This window comes from Strix uralensis, chromosome 1 (assembly GCF_047716275.1).
Source record: "Strix uralensis isolate ZFMK-TIS-50842 chromosome 1, bStrUra1, whole genome shotgun sequence".
NCBI classification, from domain to species: domain Eukaryota; kingdom Metazoa; phylum Chordata; class Aves; order Strigiformes; family Strigidae; genus Strix; species Strix uralensis.
Window position 1 is genome coordinate 87305436 of NC_133972.1, and position 21288 is coordinate 87326723.

Genomic DNA, 21288 nt, shown 5'->3' on the forward strand with positions numbered 1-21288 from the left:
GCTTATATGTTGCTGGGTTTCCTCCCTCCCTCTCTACACCCACCCCATTGCGTTGCTATTACAAAATTGTTATTTTGTATGATTCCAGTTATCAAATGTTATTTAACAGAAATGGATATTCATGACATGGATTTGATAACAAATGTGTAGTTAAAGGTAAAAAAAATCCATGCATTAATGTGTAAAATACAAAATGGCAACTTCTAATACAGATACTGGTTCCATTATAGCTTATTTGTCTAGAAAGAAATAATTTTTTTTTTCCCCTACAGCATTTCATGAAAATAAATGTGTTTATTTTTCTGTCACAGAACCAATTTACCATGAAAAAATTCAGAGTTCAAAAGTGAATTGTTTCTCAGGGATATACAATGGAGCACACAGCCACCACTTCTTATCCTCTTGAGGCAGAAACTGTAAATTAGATTTTAACAAGCCAGGTGCAGGCAATATAAATTTGTATAACAAGCCTTAGAAATAAAAAAGAAGAAAAAATCTGATCGCATGTAGTGTGGATGTAGTGGTAGTTATTACTGAAGTAAATATGGATTTGTTGTGGTCATTTATGGAAAAACACTATTGGATAACTTGTACTGTGTGCACAAATTTGAGATTATTAAATAGTACATGAGTATTAATGATTATTGCAATACTGTTCTCTGGAGATTAAGAATCACAAAGTCTCACATCAAGTCTAACATGAAGGAAAGAGCTGTCACACTCAGAAGAGTATGGTGCACTTTCAAAAAACATTTACAAATGAAATTTGCACCCTGGAGTCACTGACATGGGGTGTCACTCAGAGTCCATTTGTTCAGATATGTGTCAGGGTGCAGCAAGGGCCAGCTGCTCCCTAAGGGACTGGGAACTGTGAGCCAAGGGTGACCCCTGGCCTGACAGTGCTCTCAGCAATGGGCACCATCCCTCAGGATCTGACCATGATGGGCAGAGCTGGGTACTGTAATGGGGTCTGTTGACAGTCGTGGACGAGCAAGTGACAAGCCGATGTCAGAATCCATGGATCAGCAGGACAAGGGGACAGGAATTGGTGGGAGACATGGTTCTTGCTACCAGGCAGAAGGAGGGGACCTAAGAGATGGGGGAGGATGGAAACAGGTCCCTGAACAGGGAGGCAGGAAAATCCTCTCCCGACCTCCCTCACCCTCCATGGTGTCCCTTCACAATAGATACGGGGCCCTGGAACCTTTGAATGAAAAAGAGAAGGAGGAAGAGAATGAGACAAACAAGGAGAAAGACCAAGGTCCACCAAGGCCGGGTCATTCTAGACCAGGTATTAAAACCAGTTCTATAAAGAACCCCAGAAGAGTCATTGTAATGGGTGACACCATTCTGAGGGGTGCCAAAAGCCCAATATGCAGACCGGATCCACTTCATAGGGAAGTCTGCTGCTTCCCTGGGGCCCACGTCACGGACCTCATGGCAAAACTTCCAACTCTAGTGAGACCTAAGGATTACTACCCTCTCTTGGTTTTTCAGGTGGGTAGCAATGATATTACCAGGAGAAGTCCTAAAGCAATGAAGAGAGATTTCAGGGCCTTGGGGAAAGTGATTAAGGGGTTGGGGGCACAAATTGTGTTCTCGTCCATCCCTTCAGTTGGGGGGATGGATGAAGAAGAATACCAGAGAACTCAACAGATGAACTTGTGGCTCGGAGACGGCTGTTAGCGGCAGGGCTTTGAATTTTTCAGTCACAGGTGAGTATACAGGACGCCAGACCTTTGGAATCAGATGGGATGCACCTGTCCCAGAGGGGGAAGAAGATCTTGGGGCAGGAGTTAACTGGGCTCATTGAGAGAGCTTTAAACTAGATTTGAAGGGGGAAGGGGGCAAAACATCAGCCCATCTGAAGTGCATGTATACCAATGCACACAGCATGGGTAACAAACAGGAAGAGCTTGAAGCCATGATGAAACAGGAAAATTATGATGTAGTGGCTATTACAGAAACATGGTGGGATGTCTCCCATGACTGGAGTGCGCCAATTGATGGCTACAAGCTCTTTAGGAGGGATAGACAAGGAAGGAGAGGTGGAGGAGTGGCGCTGTATGTTAGGGACTGTTATGATTGCTTTGAGTACAAGTGTAGTGAAGACAGGGTGGAGTGTCTTTGCGTTAGAATCAGGGGGAAGGCCAACAGGGCAGATGTTGTAGTAGGAGTCTACTATAGGCCACCCACCCAGGACAGAGAGGTGGGTGAAATATTCTATAGGCATTTAGGAGAAATCTCACGATCGCTTGCCCTTGTTCTTGTGGGAGACTTTAACTTCCCAGACATCTGCTGGAAATACAACACAGCACAGTGGGACCAGTCCCGGAGATTCCTGGAATATGTGGCAGATAACTTCCTGATGCAGCTGGTGAGTGAACTGACCAGAGAAGGTGCCCTGCTGGATCTCCTCTTCATGAACAGAGAAGGATGGTGTGGCGGTTGGAGGACGACAAGTGCTGAAGGAGCTGGCTGGGGTGCTCGCCAAGCTGCTTTCCATCATTTACCAGCAGTCCTGGATGACCGGGGAGGTCCCAACAGACTGGAAACTGGCCAATGTGACACCCATGTATAAGAAGGGTCGGAAGGATGATCCGGGAAGTTACAGGCCTGTCAGCTTGACTTCGGTGCCCGGGAAGCTGATGGAGCAGCTCATCCTGAGTACCATCACACAACACATGCGGGACAACCAGATGATCAGACCCAGTCAGCATGGGTTTATGAAAGGCAGGTCCTGCTTGACAAACCTGATCTCCTTCTACGACAGGGCGAGCTGCTTATTGGATGAGGGAAAGGCTGTGGATGTAGTTTACCTTGACTTCAGTAAGGCCTTTGACACCGTTTCCCACAGCATTCTCCTGGCAAAACTGGCTGCTCGAGGCTTGGATAGGCACATGCTTTGCTGGGTAAAAACTGGCTGGATGGCCAGGCCCAAAGAGTTGTGGTGAATGGAGTTGTGGCAGCCGGTCACGAGTGGTGTCCCCCAGGGCTCAGTTTTGGGGCCACTCCTGTTTAACATCTTTATTGATGATCTAGACGAGGGGAACGAGTGCACCCTCAGTAAGTTTGCAGATGACACCAAGTTGGGTGGGAGTGTTGATCTGCTCGAGGGTAGGGAGGCTCTGCAGAGAGATCTGGACAGGCTGGAGCGATGGGCTAAGGCCAACTGTAGGAGTTTCAATAAGGCCAAATGCCAGGTTCTGCACTTTGGCCACAACAACCCCCAGCAGCGCTACAGGCTTGGGGAGGAGTGTCTGGAGAGCTGCCAGTCAGAGAGGGACCTGGGGGTGTTGACTGACAGCCGGCTGAACATGAGCCAGCAGTGTGCCCAGGTGGCCAAGAAGGCCAATGGCATCCTGGCTTGTATCAGAAATAGCGTGGCCAGCAGGGACAGGGAAGTGATCTTACCTCTGTACTCGGCACTGGTGAGGCCACACCTCGATTACTGTGTTCAGTTTTGGGCCCCTCACTACAAAAAGGACATTGAATTACTCGAGCATGTCCAGACAAGGGCAACGAAGCTGGTGAAGGGTCTGGAGCACATGTCGTACGAGGAGCGGCTGAGGGACCTGGGGTTGTTTAGTCTGGAGAAGAGGAGGCTGAGGGGACACCTCTTCGCCCTCTACAACTACCTGGAAGGAGGTTGCAGAGAGCTGGGGATGAGTCTCTTTAACCAAGTAACAAGTGATAGGACAAGAGGTAATGGCCTCAAGTTGCACCAGGGAAGGTTTAGACTGGATATTAGGAAGTATTTCTTTACAGAACGGGTTGTTAGGCATTGGAATGGGCTGCCCAGGGAGGTGGTGGAATCCCCATCCCTGGAGGTGTTGAAGAGTAGAGTTGACATAGCGCTGAGGGATATGGTGTAGTTGGGAACTGAGCATGTTATGTCAATGGTTGGACTGGATGATCTTCAACGTCTTTTCCAACCTAGAGGATTCTGTGATACAAGTGTGAGACTGAGGTCCAGTCTGGGACGTGGCTGTAGACCAGCACTCCTGCGAGCAGGGGAATGAGGGCCACAGTCTGAGCTGAAATGGGGCTCCTGTGTCCATGTGCAGGGATGGGAGGGGTTCCTAGCGGAGGCTGGTAGTGTCCTGAGAGCCTTGACAATATGTAACTCTGTTTTGTTATGTGAAACAGCTAATCACAACATTTTAGGAATCATTACCTAGCACCTAAATGAATTGGTAATTTCATTAATTAATTAAGGGAGATGACTGGTGGTAGTTAAACTCCTTATTCTAGGCTTTTTGCAACTTGTACCTATTTTCAAGGCTGTCTGCTGAAATATAAAAGGAGCTACAAAATAAATCAATCTAGGAACAATACCCACAACAATTTAGAAAACAAAAAGCTCATGCCCATGATCATAAAGTACCAAAAAGTAGCTTCATGGATGGCATGCAGATATGTAAGTCAGTATGGCACATACATAGCTCAACTGTATAGAAAATGTAAGAGAATTAGGTAACAGGCTTTCTTTCCACCAGCCATATAGAAGCTCTTCCTCAAACCTAGATAAGCACAAAGTTGCCAAGGGCAGAAATGTCCATATCCCTGCTGATTTTGCCATTTACTAACTTTTACTATTATCTTTAGGGAGTTTTCAAACTGGTGTTCTCCAAAACCCTTCTGTATGTACAAACTGATACAGACTTTTCAATCCATTAATATCTATTTTTCAATATTACAGGTTGAAAAATCAGGTCTCTCTCATCAGGGTAAATATCTATAGGACAGTTAGCAATGTAGAAGCATTGCAGGGTTTCTTTCAACCCTGCTCCCAGTGTAACAGTAGTGTTTCTGACAAAGAGAAAGAATGATGGTCTATCTAGTCCTCAGCTATGAAGAAAGAGCTTATGGAGGCTTGTAGGCACTGGAAGAACTAAACTACACTGGTCTTCTTAGACTGGGAGATACAAGAGGGCTTAAAGTAGAGGGAATTATAAGGACTGTGTTCTCTTTAAGAAATCTATAGTATTTCTGGCTGTTTCTAACTAGTAAAGGAAATAATATTTTCTTTCATCATTCTGTCCTCACTTTGCAAAGATGCTGAGGTATGGATGTGATAGACTGACAAGCTGTTACAGGGATACATGAAAACAGTTGCACAGTGTTACAATAATTTCAAAAGCTTTGCTGATTTTTTTTTTTTTTTTTTTTTAAATTTTAATGCTTTATCACTAGTAACCAGCATGCTGTTACTACTTATGGGTACAATCTTTGCATCATATGGAAGGACACTAAAGATCCTGGGTAACAGTCAAACATGTCTTATGGTGCTCATTACTCTGCAGTAGTAAATTCACCAGCCAGCAATCGAAAAAGAGAAATGATCACATCAAGAATAAAATATCCCAGGGAGAGAATTAATGTCACAATAATTACATGGTTCACAGTGGAGGATGTGTGGTTATTAGCAGTTCTAGAGAAGCTAATTAAGCAAGTCAAAATTCTTTTTAAACCAGTTTAATCAAGAGAAAAGGTGTTCCCTTGGCTCTGAACAACAACTAACATACAAGGATTGAGAATTCATGGGTACATCAAAAATAAAGGAAAGCTGGTAGTTGTACTGTACTGAGCTGAGCTACCAACAATTAAAGAAGTGCTAGCTAATGGAAATAGAATTCATCAAAAGGTTCTCTTCAGCAAAACACAGCAAGGCAAGACTACCGTTCATTAAGTCTCAGTGCTTTGTTACATAGTGCATACATATTTCTTTATCATGATTAACTACATTGTGCTCTTCCATCATATCAACAAAGATATTTTGAGGCAACCTCTCTGCCTTGCCTGATTCACTCAGGGATTTCAAACTAAAGCACGGGAGAATTTGTCATGGAATGGAGAGGAAAAAGGCACTTAAGCTTATATCAGTCACCAGAAACAAATTCAGAATGAATCATATTGAAATAAACAAGACCTTCTGAAATATTTGCAGAGTGTCATGTAGTGTCATGTTCTACCCACCCCCACCCCCCAGCCCCCTCCAATATACTGGAACCAGAAGAACACCGGCTGGTTCATGAATATCTGTCTGAATGCCAGCATTGACTGTGCTTCATTGTGATTCAGGAGGTATAATGGCGTAACTGGATTTTCCTTTCGCCCTAGCCTCTTAGCACACACAAAGTTGTGTCTCTGGAGACAGTATGGTTCTCAGCTATCTTATTCTCTTTATTGTGAAACCATAATCAAGTTTGCCTAGCATGCAAGTTTGCTGTTAGATTCCATTTAAATAACCTTGCGGTCATAGTGTTGTACAATAAAATAAATTCATTATTGTAATAAATTATATTCTAGAGTGTGATATAGACAGTACACAGATTTTTTGTTGTTCTGTTCTCACAATGTCATCCAGTGTCTCATTATAGGAGTCATAACAATTCAGTTCTGAAATTCATCACAAAAAACCTTAAATTATTTTTCAAAGTAGAATTGTGGGTACTTTCTTTACTGAATCTCAAAACCCTACAAATGAAAACAGATCATTGCTAAATAATAAATGCTAAACAAGCTTAATTCATTAAGAATATCTTCAAATTTATGCACTTCATCAATTCAAGAATCATATACAATGAAAGTTAACTGATACAACATCCTTAACTTCAAGGATATATGTCTTCTTACATATAGTTTAAAATGCATGAAATTGTCAGAATATTATACAGAGTTAATAAATTTTCCTATGCTTAGCAATAAAGAAAAATGATAAATCAGAAAGATGGGTTCGAAACTAGATAGGCTTTTGTGTATAGGTGAAATAAGAATAGTGGGTGTGGAGGAACGATGAAATGCAAAATGAGATGAAGTTTTAAAGATGTTACTGGGCAGCAGGTAGATGATACATATCTATAAACAATGATCAGACACAGAAGGAATATATGACAGAACTTTCTGTGCTGCAGATAAGCCACATGCATGTGCATTGGAGTTGTGTCAGTAATTAACAGGGATGCTTATATTATTAAGCTACATAAGACAATACCAATTCACCATGGTATCTACAGTGGGATCATGTTATCTGACTTTAAGCGTCTAAAAACTAATAGTCTAGTCTAATCCAGTTTTTCAGGTTCTCTCTAAAATCAGTGGAGAAAGGATAATGACTCATTTAATTCTACCATAGCTTTATACTCTCCTGTGGCAACCTATCTCTTTACTGAGAGAGCTGATGGCTTGGGCAAGTGGCTCAAGTTAAGTGACAGGTAACCTGCTCAAATAAAAAGCAACTGAAATGAGAAAAGTCTTTAAAAAGGAAAATAAAAGGAAGAAAATAAAGGCCAGCAATTAGGTGATACCCCAATCTATGTAACAAATAATGAAAGAAAAAATTATGCAGCCTGATGTAATTTTAAAAAATATTACAACTATTTTTAGCATGATTTTTTAAAGTGAATATTCAAACCAAGTGTCTCAGAAATATCTAACTACATATCTTACTGCAAACCTTGTGCAATGGTGTTGCTGGTCAGTGCATGGTTTCAGATATTATCCTTCCAGAGCATTCATACATATCTGAAAATGTATTTTATGCTGTACATTTCTGAACTGGCACTCAACTAATCCTCGCATATATGTTATCCTGTTTCCTGTTTATTTGTCCTTGTTCTACAAGGGACTGATCCAGCCTAGTGAAGTTAAAAGGAATGTTTCCATTTACTTCAAAACAATTTGGATCAATGCCATATATCTCATCTTCCTTAGAAAAATTAATTTGAATCACCAGAAACTTGCAAAGATGTCATTATATAGTCAGTTGCTTAACAAGTATCAAAATAAACCTTCTGCTATATATCTCAGAGGCATAGTCTAATAAAATTTATCTTTTAAAGTCATTGCTGAATAAGTTACTGATGAAATAGTTCCTGCAGTGTAAGGACCAAGCAATAAAATAGCTAATGTTCAGTTAATTAGTTTATTTAGCCATTTTAGATGCTTATACTACATGTTATTTAGGAGTTTGTTTTTGTAATTAGTTATCAATCAATATTGCTAATGTAGTTTACAGTAGTGACCAAAAATTAGATTTGCCTGGCAATGAGAAAGCTAATCTACTCATCTCCTTCTTTGTAGTGTAAAAGTATGTGTCACCATAAAAGTATCACTAAAAAAATTGGCTGTATTTTTGTCTTATTTTGAAAGATGTATGCATGGTTCTTATCAATATTGCAAATAGGACTTAACCAAACATATTTTCAACATGTAAATTGACAATGGTGAACTTGATCAGAATTACTCTGAGCAGCCTGATGTTTCTTGAGGTTTCAAGAAAGTTTTTACTTTGATTCATAACAAAACCAAGAAAAATGGAAAGTAAATTACTTTTAAATCATATTACAGAACAATGAGAACATATCTGTGTTTTTTCTTCTGGTGGACTTTTTTGGCTTTTATATTTTTAGTTTTGGTAAATGAAATGTCACAACTGATTCTTGGATTCTTCAGAAGCCTGTCAGCAGTTAAAGGCAGGTGCGTATGTTCTTATTTAGGCAAGAATATTTTTTCCTGTAGAACATGGGAACACTGTCATCCTGAGAGCTCTTTCTTAGTACAGAATGCTTACAACTTTTCCATCCTTTGCAAAAAGCATGGAAGCCTGGAGTCGCCAAATCTTAGATATCAGTAGGAATGTTTCTCAAGAGTTAGAAAGTCTGGAAACCTATATTGATCTCAATGTTTTTATATTAATTAGTACTAAGTTTCAAATAAATATTTTTTTTTACGTGAAATAGCACTTTCTTATAAGGAAGAGTCTTATAAGAAAGTCCATAATCAGCTTATTTCTTTTAAGGTAGGAAAGCATTTAAATACCTTATTGACTTTAATACCTTATTGAATTTGTAGGCTAAAAGGACTGAGGGTTTAAAATTGGATTCCGGATTATGGTGTGTTAAACAGTAGGTCACCATTCTTAGCCAGGATGCACAGGTGCAGAGGATTTAGGATGAATTGTCATCATGAAATAAAATGTCAAAGGACATAAAGGCCTTAAAATCTTGAGTGCAACTTGAAAGATTAGAAAGATTAGAAAGATTCTGTTTAACAGAACTGTGTAAAATTCAGTAGTCATCCAGGAATTTATTTTGAAAATTGAGCACAATTACTTTGATTTTATTCTTCATATAAAAGGTCATTTAAAATAATAACAGAACAGTTACAAATTCTTAACATTTTAATAACTACTTTAGCAGTTGCATTTATTCATGTCATTTCTTCATGTAACAAATGACCTCTAAAGTAACAATTAATGAAATAAGATATTTAATGAGAGCTTCTTTTCACGTTCTTAAAATCATAAATAAATTTCACACTGTGAGAATATTACACAGCCCTCTCAGACCAAAGTAGATTCCAAAAAGGCCAATGTTAGTCCATAGTTAATGTATTGGTGTTATTAGCAATTTTTAGCTTTCCAATAAATTTTGATATGAAATAATCTTTTCCTTCCATCATTTTCATCCTGATCGTACCTTATGTCTACAAAACATAACTGTATTATCACTGTGTATAATCAGCTCTAAGGGAAATTTCGTATCGAAATAGGATGTTCTCAAAAATTCTGAGGACTGTATGCAATGAAAATTACTCTGATTCATCTTGAACCAACAATTTTAAATTTCATGACATGTTTCACTGTGGGTTATTGTTTAAAGGTCTATGTCAACTGATTAACCTTTTTGCAAGAACATGTTATTAAATTATTTTAATTATATTTTAATTAAATAGGTTTATTATATTCAATAAATATATATAATTACTATAATTCTTAACTATTATAATTGGAGGGTGATAGTACACCAATATGCATTATTTACTCAGTCCTTTATAGCCAAAGAAATTTGCCATCCATTTCACATACTTCCTTACTGTCTTTCTATATAGATCAGCACTGTTTCAAATACTTGCTATTTATCAGTTTTTTAGACAACAGAAGACAAGAGCAAACAATACACTGGGAAGAAAAAGAAAACAAACTGTTGAACTACAGAAGATAGAAACATTTCTACTTTATTTCTGAAACCTTCTCCAGCAAAAGCTACTCCTGCTCTGCTTGGGAAAAATCTTAAGAGAAAAAGAACACATGATTCTAAAAGACTGTCTCTTATAATCCTTGCATCGACAGATAGCAAGGTGGATAATAAGTGAACTGTGTTGTAGAAGTCTGTCAAAAGCTTCCATAAAAGTTATTACAATTTAACTGGCAAACTCTTGGAAAGAGAAATGAATAACAGAGAGGATGAGAACTGTTTTGAATGGAGCATGTAGCAAACTTACTGCCTTGATATTTACTTTGTTCTGGTCCCCGGATGGGATGCAGAGGAAAGAAGAAGACCCCTTTGCTTGCAGTGGAAAATATGTGGCCCACAGACACAAATCTCTTTGCATTAGTCAATACAGCATATTCTTTGCAAATAAATTCCTCAAGGTAAGAGCTACCAGACAAAGCAGATGAGAGTTTCTCATCAAAGGAACATACAGTCATCCTCAAGCAAATAACTTTACAATGTAAAACACAGAGTAGGAGAAACAGAAGACAAATGCACACAAAAGATTTCAGTCATTCAGTGAAAAAAGTGAGGCATGGCTTAGACTGTTTAGAAATGTTGAACATATTTGATTGATTAGAGTAGAGGAAAGACTGAAAAATGAAATAAAAAAACAGAACAAAGGAGAAAAAAATCCCTTAAAAACATAAAAAGAGCCAGAGTGAAGGAAAACATGACCAACTAACAGAATTTTTAAAGACAACTGATACTACATTTTTGAAAGGGAAGGGGGCAATGATATTATGAAAGCAGAAGGCTGGTCTGTGACCTATTAGATGAAAGAGAACCAGCATACTGCCTTTCTATTGACAACATTGTCATGCTTGATGAACACCACTTCCATGTGCAGTGCCTGCTAGGAAGAAGCTCTCAAGTCGTTCTGACTGTAAAGAATAGCTTAAGGATGTAGTTGATACTTCATTAGGCTTTAATTGTGCACATTTTATTACTACTAATGAGGGTTCTTAATCTGAAAGATGCTGATGGGGAGTGAGAGTAAGCTTGTGGACAAGGCTTTCAGCTGGGACATGGAGGATCCATGGTCAATTTCTAAGTGCCACATACTCCCTCTGGGTCTGCCAATGTTCTTTGCCTCTGGAATATGAAGTTATATATGAGTATATAGCTCCAGGATGTTATGATAGACACAATGATATTTGTGAGATTTTTGTGTAGTGTATTTGATCCTGTAAGAGTATGAAGATATCAGTTTTATATTTATGAAATAAAAGTGATTTTTTTTAAATGGTGATGAGGCAAAGGTTCCTTTTCAGGAGGTATCAAGTAGCAAGTATCTTGACTATTTCTGTGAGATTATCTCAATTTCTGCCTTATCTCTCCCCTTCTTTCCTTTTTTCATATTACTTCCATAATATGAAAATATCCTTGAGTCTTTTCAAATTTAGGAAAGACAGCTTTGTAGAAGTTATAGGAACTGGTCTTCACACTGAGCTGTAATTCATAAAATCATTACAAATTGGATAAATTCTAGTTATAAATTTGGAAAATCTCATGGTATATGCAATGAAACTTTGGAATATTTTCCTCAGGAATTTATGGAATCCTCTTTCTTTTAGTTTTTGAAGGGGAGGTTAGACAGCTTTCTCTCAGGTGATACAGAGAAATGATTACTTGTTTTGAGACTTATTTACTTATAGCAAACTGCTTAGCAACTTATTTACTTACTTATAGCAACTTATAGTATTACTTATAGTATTTTTGAATATTGCTAAGAATCCTGCTTGCCCAGACTGTTCTGTGGAATTTTACCAAGGACTACCGTGTCCATCAAAACAAAACAGTTTACCATGAAAATCTACCAAGAACTGCAGTGTTCAGCAAAATATCGTGCTTTTGTCCTTGGGAAACAGATGTGCTCTAACTAGTTGGGTCTTGGTAATGAGTAAAGATAGCCATATATGGACGGTAGAAGTTCCATTGGTTCTCTTAGGTAAGACAGAATGAATAAACCAGCTGAAAAACACTCTTGTTATTCAAGAAATTGGCCAAGAGAATCTGTGCATGCTCTGGGGAAAAGTACAAGGTGAGAAAGACTACGAGCCTTCCTCCCAAAGACCCCTGAAGACGCCCACCAGGAGGCAATGCGCAGGCGCAAAGATAACATAAACTGCTGACACCAGCCTTTTGAACTAACCCAGCCTTACTCATGCATATGTATGTTTGTGTTATGTAATCCAATGAATATGTATATCCACACTGTAGAAGTTTTTGGTAAAATGTGCGGTGGGTGTGCAAGCTTTGTGGAGAAATCCCCTTGCACCCCGGTGCCAGAGTAAACATACCTGCTTTATAACTCTATTCGAGTTGTAGAGTCTGCTTTCCACAAGTCACAGGAGTGATTGAAGTGTATTCAATTTTATCTCTAGCTTGGGCTAGATGATTTTTCAAGATTACCTGACAGGTCTGGGGTTTTGTTTATTTGTTTTTTTGATATCTAGTATAGAGGGCAAAAAATAATTGAAGTAAATAGAGATAATGAAGTGCTGGCAAAGGAATTGCTTCTCATTATTTTTGTCTGCATATTTTCAGATACAGTTGTATTGAATTGTAGATACAGTTTCATTTATTATTGACCAAAAGGGAAAGATTCTGCAGACCTTTTAAAATAATCTAAAGTAGCATAAGAGAAAGTGATACAGCAGAGACAGTGATAAAAAATACAGTTTTATAGTATTTCCATTAGTATGAGTAAACTGAAAGAATTTTGAAGTAAAGAAAAAAATAATCCACTTATGCTCATAGTTACTATACCTCCTTCCCAAACCTAATCAAAGAAATGTAAGGGACTTCAAAGTGCTAATCCAACCATGGAACAGAAAAAATGCACTTGATAAAAATAATTGGATGAATAATACAAATATCAGATTAGTTTTATCAAATTTTCTCCTGGAATAAAACCAACAACTTTTTTTCTGATGTGAATCATTCAAAGCATGCAAAAGACTACACAAAGTCCTGTGATATAGAACAAAGAAACCTCCACTGAAGAAGTGGAAGGGCTGTATATCAGTTCCAGTACCTTAGAAAGAAATAATTACAATAGGAATATGGTTTCAGTAATTCAGAGAATTCCCTTTTTCAGCTTTCTGATTATTTTAGTTGCTGTTTGTAGACTGTATCAGAATTAGAAAACAGAAGACACATGATCTGATGGAACGCAAATTGACAAAGTTTTATTGAATACTTATATATGAAGACAAGACAAGAACAATTCAGTCTTAATATTGAACAAAAATACAACCACAGACAACTTCAAGAAGGCTAAATGGATTAATAACAAATTGATCTTGTCTGCTTTTTGGAAATTCTCTTCAGAAGAGGATGTGAAACCATTGGAAGGTGAACGAGATGAAATGTGTCCTTTTACACTTCAGTGGAGAAGTCAGGGCCTCCTACTGATTATTCAATGAGAAAGCATATAAAATACATGCCTATTGAAATTGAACACTTCATGGGGTGGATATCAAGTACTGTGTACTTTATAAACAAATTCACTTAATTTTTCAACTACAGTAATTCAATTGGTAAATTAATGAATACTTTCATACATTATACCTTAGAGGCTTTATAATCTCTTTATGCATCATAAAAAGATGAGATTCAATAGGTCACATGTACCTAGCGATGATGTGCTGAAGATCCCAGAGGCCAAAGAGATCAAACCAGAAACTCAGGTCTCTGTTTCTAAAAAGAATTTACGTGGGATTATTTTCTAGGGTTATCATCTCTGTTAAATTGTGAGCTGTAAAGTCCTTAGAGTATAACCCAGCTGACAAAAAAAATGAAAGCCCCTTCCCTTCCCTTCCCTTCCCTTCCCTTCCCTTCCCTTCCCTTCCCTTCCCTTCCCTTCCCTTCCCTTCCCTTCCCTTCCCTTCCCTTCCCTTCCCTTCCCTTCCCTTCCCTTCCCTTCCCTTCCCTTCCCTTCCCTTCCCTTCCCTTCCCTTCCCTTCCCTTCCCTTCCCTTCCCTTCCCTTCCCTTCCCTTCCCTTCCCTTCCCTTCCCTTCCCTTCCCTTCCCTTCCCTTCCCTTCCCTTCCCTTCCCTTCCCTTCCCTTCCCTTCCCTTCCCTTCCCTTCCCTTCCCTTCCCTTCCCTTCCCTTCCCTTCCCTTCCCTTCCCTTCCCTTCCCTTCCCTTCCCTTCCCTTCCCTCCCCTCCCCTCCCCTCCCCTCCCCTCCCCTCCCCTCCCCTCCCCTCCCCTCCCCTTTCCACACTGTTCTGTGCTGAGAAATTGCAGATTTTTCCAGTTTCAGTAATTTCTTTAGAACTGGTCGCAACTCATCACAAATCATTATCTGTGCTCAGTACCTATGTTTGAGGATGTTGACCACACCTAGTTCATGATGAATGAGTGTGCGTCCTCACTTATCACAGAAAACATGAGCAAAAAGGAAAGTTGTTTAAAAAAGAGACAAAAGCTTTCTTTTGGCTATTCAAGGTGATTACTTCCTTTACATCCTACAAAATATATTCACAGGTCAAGATAAACTAGTGTGAACAAGGCTCTGTAGATGCCCTGTCTTGCCAGTAAAGAGATCTTTGACCTCAAGAACTCTGAAACATGTATTATAAAGTAAAAATAACATTTTTAATCAAAACTAGAAGGGAGAAGGGATTTTCTTCAGTCACTATTATTTTTAATCTTTTCTATAGCAGTTTTCTCTAGTAGTTTAAGCATGCAAACTAATCCAGCTGTCCCATTACAACAGCTCTTTTCTATCATACTTCATTTTGGTTTTGATAAATGCAATATTAACTCATTTATTTGTGTAGGAGCAACTGTCCCTTGGAAGACTGCAGCTGTGAGGTATGATGCAGTTATTCATGAGGAGGGTGTCATGGTGGTCTCTGATGGGCTAAGAATGCTGTGGAATTTAGATCTATTCCAGGTATTCCAAAAAGATCTATTGGAAAATTCTTGTTTGCCCCAAACTTTACAAGCAGAATAAAGAGACATTATTAAATATTCTTTTCATCTAGGACGTGGAAGTTTCCCTGACTCCTCTGAGTGACGGCAGATGACCACTAGAGTGGAAGAGCAGGACACTTTGTTTTAACACCTGTATAAGACCAAGTGACCATCATCTCATGAACTGCTTTATTTTTGAGTTGGTATGGGTTTTGTTGGGTTTTTTATTTGTTTTCCTTTAGCTCACATTTTGATAAAAATAGGATACAGAGATTACTCTCTTACTTTTCCCCTTCCCTTTGTCACTGATGACATAAATGGTTTCATTAAAGACATGGATTAGTCAGAAATTTTGACTTGGTGTCCTTTGTAGTGCTCAAGAATATCCAGAATGCTGCTGCACAATTTATTCCTGTAGCTTGTTCCCATTTTGACATCAGCCTTTATTTTCTCTCTCTTTTCTGATTCCTTTTCTTCTGTCACATCAAATATAAGCTAGTAGTCTCTACTGTCTCTAAGCATGATGCCAGCCAAAAAACCCCAACAACAAAAAAAGCACTTGACAGTCATTATCATGCAGTTGTGCTAAGTCTACTGCTTAGCACACTGACAATATTATCTCATCATTTCCTTTAGCTCTGTGTCTGTTTGCTTATATCCATCTAGTTGTCTTTTGCCCTGTACTCAATTTGAAAGCCTTTTGGAGCCATTTGAAGATCAATAAAGTTCAGCCATGGGCATTACAGCAATGAAATTAATAACTATTAATATTAATCTCTCGAATCAGATAGGTAGCATGAGGCTATGTGAGAGGCTTTTAGATCTAGATGGAACTACAACACTTACAATATTGCTGATAAAGGAATATTTATTGTATAAAAGACTGTACATAAAACCAGATTTATTTCCAGTCATCTTTTTTTTTTTTTTTGGAATGATGTCAGCAGTAATGTTGTAAATAAAAAAATAATCTTGAAATTAAAGCACTAAGCATAGTTAAACTTCAGACTACTGGCTAAAATCATGCTAAAATCATCATATAACTAAGCATGTGCTTAAGCAAGTTCCCCGTGCAACAATGAGATGCAACCACAGTGAGAGCTACTCAGGCACACGAGAAGTACACACAAGTACAGTAGTTTTCTGTTGTTTTGTTTTTTCTGTTAAAATTAATGTCCAAAAGTCCTCTCTTTCAAGATATTTATTAACATTGATACATTTAATTAAAATACTACATGTGGATTTGCATAACCATGTGGTTGAAATTTACAAATCTCTATAGGCAAATTTATGTTTCAAAACTGCTGAGGCTACTTTTTGACATCTTTTAGCACCATTGTGAGTCTGACCTCAGAGAGGTAATAATCTTTACAATGAAAATATGCAGTCTTAGCATATTTGATGAAAAATGTTTGCTCATCTGAAAGTCATATTTTACATGTTTTGTGCCTGAAACTGGATACAGCCCTTTTTCTATTTGTGGCTTCTTTATAAGAATAATTAGCATTACAAGGAAGGAACTATTCAGTCATCAAGCTGTTCCTCATAAATGTTTTCATTTCATAGGGATAACAGTTCCCTTCTGAAAAGAATTCTTCAATGATACTTCAATTAAGTTGAATGCTGTAACGAGGAAAAGTTCCATTTTTATACAAGAAGACCGAATTGCAATTTAGATTTCTTCGTTATTGATTAAAATATGTTATCTGGAGAGTTTGTTCTGTGAAGCTTAAGAGTGTACCACTAGTAATCTTTTCCACTTGTTTCCATGGCTGGCACAATATCATTGTGGTTCAAAAAGCTGTGCTCTATCTTCCTTTAACAAATCTTTAAAAAAATGCTTGAAGATTTGAAATTGATTTGGTATTATATACATCCTTATCTGCCAAAAGTTATGTACTGGTGAAAATGTATTTTAATGACAATACAGAGCTGATTGAGTTTGATTTTTAATATTCGGTTAAAAGAAAAGACAGAGGAAGAATATTTCATGCTTTCCAGTGAATGAACTGGGCATTAAAAAAACATACAGAATATTCTTAACACCCACTGAAGACACTGAGAGGTAAGGCTGCTTAACCCCATAGGAAGAACAATCATCAGCTGGATTGTCTATTCTCATCCTTTTCTTTTTATTCTTTCCCAAGTTACTGCTCAGTGAAAACCTGGTCTTCTTTTGGCATTTCTTAGCCCACATCTTCAAAAATTATTAGAATAAAATCTCTCCTGCTTCCTCAGAATAATACAGATTAAAAAAATTTTCATTAAAAATAAACAACATTCTGATTAAAGAAAATAAAAGAGTCTTCATTTCTGATCTTTATGAATTAAAAAAAAAGTTTCATGCATTTATAGGACGTTAAAACTTCACATAGGCCTCGAGTGAATTATCTGAAGTATGTTTCTCACTATTGTACTGTATTTCTTTTTACTACTGTTTCACCTAACCTAGTATTTTCAATATCATCCATGACCTTTCTAGCCAGTTTTTTTCTTGATAGAAAAAAAAAAATAGGTAACGAAACATTTGCAGTAGGCTGTATAATCTTTATGAGGAACTGCACAAGCTTCAGACACTTTCTCTTTGCTGATTATATGACATTGTGCTGTTCTGTTTACAGGACAGGCATAATGAAAGATAACATCAGTTATTCCCAGCTTTATTAAAAATATTTTTTTTTTTTTTTGTAAGTGGGAAGAGAGTGGATTCATCTAATCTTCACCAGGATTTGATAATCTAAAATTATTGAGAACATTGTAATTTGTTTTCCTTTACCACTTTTATTTATTTCTTATTTATATTGCAAATTTACACATTTGTTGCTACGATGATAAGAGTGTAGTATGTAGAGAGAGAATGCAGGTTCAGCAGAGTGCTCGGGTGGGAAAAAATAAACTAAAGAGTGGTTTTTTTGATGAAGAGGGAGTATCATTGTTCCAAAGCCTAGCACAATTGGACTGTAATAAATACATTTTAAAGATACCTTACTTCCTGACAAGAAGAAAAGAAGTGTAATGGTACTTTTTCAAAAAGCATTACTGAAAAATCTAGCTGTAAATTATTTTGCCATATATTTACAAATCAATTAATAATTAAATTGATCAAAACATACTTTCTGATGAGAGTAACCTAAATCAGCATAAGAGAACTGGACATGAAAATCAGACATCAAATGAGATTTAAAAAAAATGACAAGTCCACCTAGTAGTCAGTTCTCCAGGGTAATTTTAAGACAGCAGGGAGTATGCCCTTTGGATTATTTGTGGAAACTATTTCCCTCATGTTATTTGTAAAACTGCTGCTAATTACCTAAGAAAATGTAATGTAACAAAGCCTGACTTAATAATCAGGACTATTACCTTTCCTCACTTTATTCCATTTCAGGAGCCTTGAGAATAACAAACACACCTGAAAATTAATTTGTTCTCTTATAGTTTGCCTCAAAACATATTAAAATATATATAGAAACTGTTATACATCAGAGAAAAATATTACACTTGCTGTATCATTGTCACTGAAAAGATAGTTTAACAGACCAAATAGAAATATAAACACATTTTCCTGATTCCAAAGACTTAAATCCAGATGTTGAAAAATGCATCATTTGTCTTAGTAGCCTTATTTTAAGAGTTGGTCAGGCTATTAAAAAAAAAAAAAAAAAAAAAAAAAAAAATCAGTCTGAAGCCTTTCAAGTACTAGCTAGTGAAATAAAAAGGGAAAAAAAATCCTGAAGTACCTACACACATTCACATGTTCCTCCCACACAAGAAAGCTCTGGTCTTCATATGTGGTCTGCCTCCTATGAAATGACTTTGACATTGCAAAAATACTTCAAAAAGCTGTCATGAACTATACTGATAATTCCATAACTATGTATAAACATTGAAGAAAAAAATAGACCTATCATCCCCTAACAAGACCCTAAGTTATTGCTCCACTACAATTAATGCCTAAGGAAAAATGAAGCATTATCCATTTCTTTCTTTTTGCAAAGATACTACACAAATGTTATTTCTTTAATGCAGAATGCAACATCCAATCACTAAACCCCAAATATATACAAATTAAACTAGCTTCTTTTTTTTTTTAAAAAAAAAAAAAAACAAACAAATAAGATAATTATGTAACAAGAAAGGAGATCTATATCTTTTTGCAGTACTTTAAGTCTTTGTATCAAGTTTAGATAACTTTAGCTTCCTCAAACACATAGTCTAGTTCAGGCAGAAATAACAGGTATTCATATAGGAAGGATTATATCATATAGGAAGGATGATGTGACAATTATTTTTGTCTAACACTGATTTATATGTTTGGAATTTATGAAGCTCACCAAAGACTATTTTTTTTTCATCTGGATGAAAAAGTGATGCATTTACAATGTAAAATTTTTAAAAAATCAAATAAAAATACTTATATTTTAAAACTAATTTCAATTTTACATAAGAAATTTTTCAATTTTAAAAAAACCTTGTATTATTTTGTGCTTTCACTTTGATACTCACACTTATAGAATGAACAAGGTGAGGACCTGAGTTGTTATAATAGTTTACATGGATTTTTTTTTTCCTTTTCTTTTTCCCTTTTTCTCATAAAATTATGAAACTGGATAAAAGAGAAGGGAAAAAAGCTAAAATCTAGTGCAGTCTGATTAAGACAATTCTCTGTATTGCCAAAAGAAAAAAAAACAAAAATGTAGACACAAGAAACAGATTTAGAATATAATAAAAAATAGCAAACTGAAAATTTACATTTGTGGTGTTAATTCTGCTTTGAGTTTTATTTGTGTCATGATATTGAGTGTGAAAACTGCAATTTGCATTTCGAGTTTTTCTATGGAGAGCAGCTCATATTTGCTCAAGTGTCCAGCCTTTAGTTATGATGGTCTCTTATTCCTGGTCAGAATTTATGTTACTAATCATTCCAAGCAATTACTGTGTATTGAAAGGAACAGAAAGTTTGCAGACAAGAATGTAATGCAAACTCAGAATCTTATGTTTCACCCATTGTGTTTTAATTTTTACTTTTTAATTACAGAGCTCAAGCCCACTCTATTTTCTCTAGTCTTCACCTTTTATTCTCTTTGTGATCTTTCCCCTATAAGTTGATGTAGTCTTTCTCATCTAACAGAAGTGATTTCAGAAACTTCATATTAAAGTCTATAAACTTAAAAATAATTGTCTCTTATTTTCTCTTTAATTTCTGGTGCAGCAGTCATGTCCTTTAATGTGCTGGACTTCTCTCTCACATTGTGGCTATGGACTGTTTCAGTGTCAACAGAGCCTGGTTTTACTGTTTTTCCCATACCATGTCTCCCACTGGTGGTCTCTCTCAAAGTTAGTATGTGTTCTTGTTCTGATTGCAAGGGCAGTATTGCATCCATAGTACTCCCATGTTAGACACTTCCATTGTCTTAGTGAAGGTCCATATTAGAGAAACTTTCCAAAAACATTTCTCTTAAATTATGGGCTCAAAATCACGAGGCACTAAAGCATCCTGAACACACCTACTATTCTGTAGATTACGTGGTTTATTGCTCATTCTTTCAATGATGGGTTCTCTGTTCTGAATTAGGATGCATTTGGTTCATAGGATAATTCAGGTTGAAAGGGACCTCAGGACATCACTAATCCAACCTTCTGCTCAAAACAAGGTCAAGTTGCACAACTGCACTCTGCATAGCCTGCCTGACCATCCTGATAGTGAAAAATTTTCTCCTGAACTGTTTCTTAAATTTCTGTCTATATTGGGTCTGGCTGAGGTGGAGTTAATTTTCCCTACGGCAGCCCTCACAGTGCAGTGCTTTGTGTTGGTAGCTAGAAAGGTGTTGATAACACACCAGTGTTTTGGTTACTGCAGAGCAGTGCTCACACAGCATCAAGGCTGTCTCTCCAACATTCCCCCCTCACCCAGTAGGCTGGGGGTGGGCAAGATCTTGGATGGGGACACAGCCAGGACAGCTGACCCAAAGCGACCAAAGGGATACTCCATACCATATTGTGTCTGCTCAGCAATAAAAGCTAAGAGAAAGGAGGGTGAGGTGGGGGGGCATTCATTATTATGACATTTTTCTTCCAAAGCAACCACTATGCATACTGAAGCCCTGCTTCCTGCAAAGTGGCTGTACATTGCCTGCTGATGGGAAGTAGAGAATAAATCTTTTGTTTTCCTTTGATTCCACACACAACCTTTATTTGGCATTAAACTGCCATTATCTTGACCCCTGAGTTCTTTTCCTCTTATTTTCTTTCCCCCTGTTGTGCTGAGGAGGGCAGTGATAGAGTGGCTTGGTGGGCACCTGTTGT

At 37.3% G+C, this 21288-nt stretch overlaps 1 long non-coding RNA gene across 1 annotated transcript; it reads right to left on the reverse strand.

Annotated features, from left to right (window-relative positions):
- Positions 1 to 13225: 13225 nt before the first annotated feature.
- Positions 13226 to 13829, reverse strand: LOC141953994 (uncharacterized). The gene is made up of 2 exons (XR_012632057.1): positions 13698 to 13829; positions 13226 to 13474 (listed from the first exon to the last, which is right to left on the reverse strand). It is a non-coding gene; the product is annotated as an uncharacterized LOC141953994 (long non-coding RNA).
- Between the last annotated feature and the right edge of the window lie 7459 nt (positions 13830 to 21288).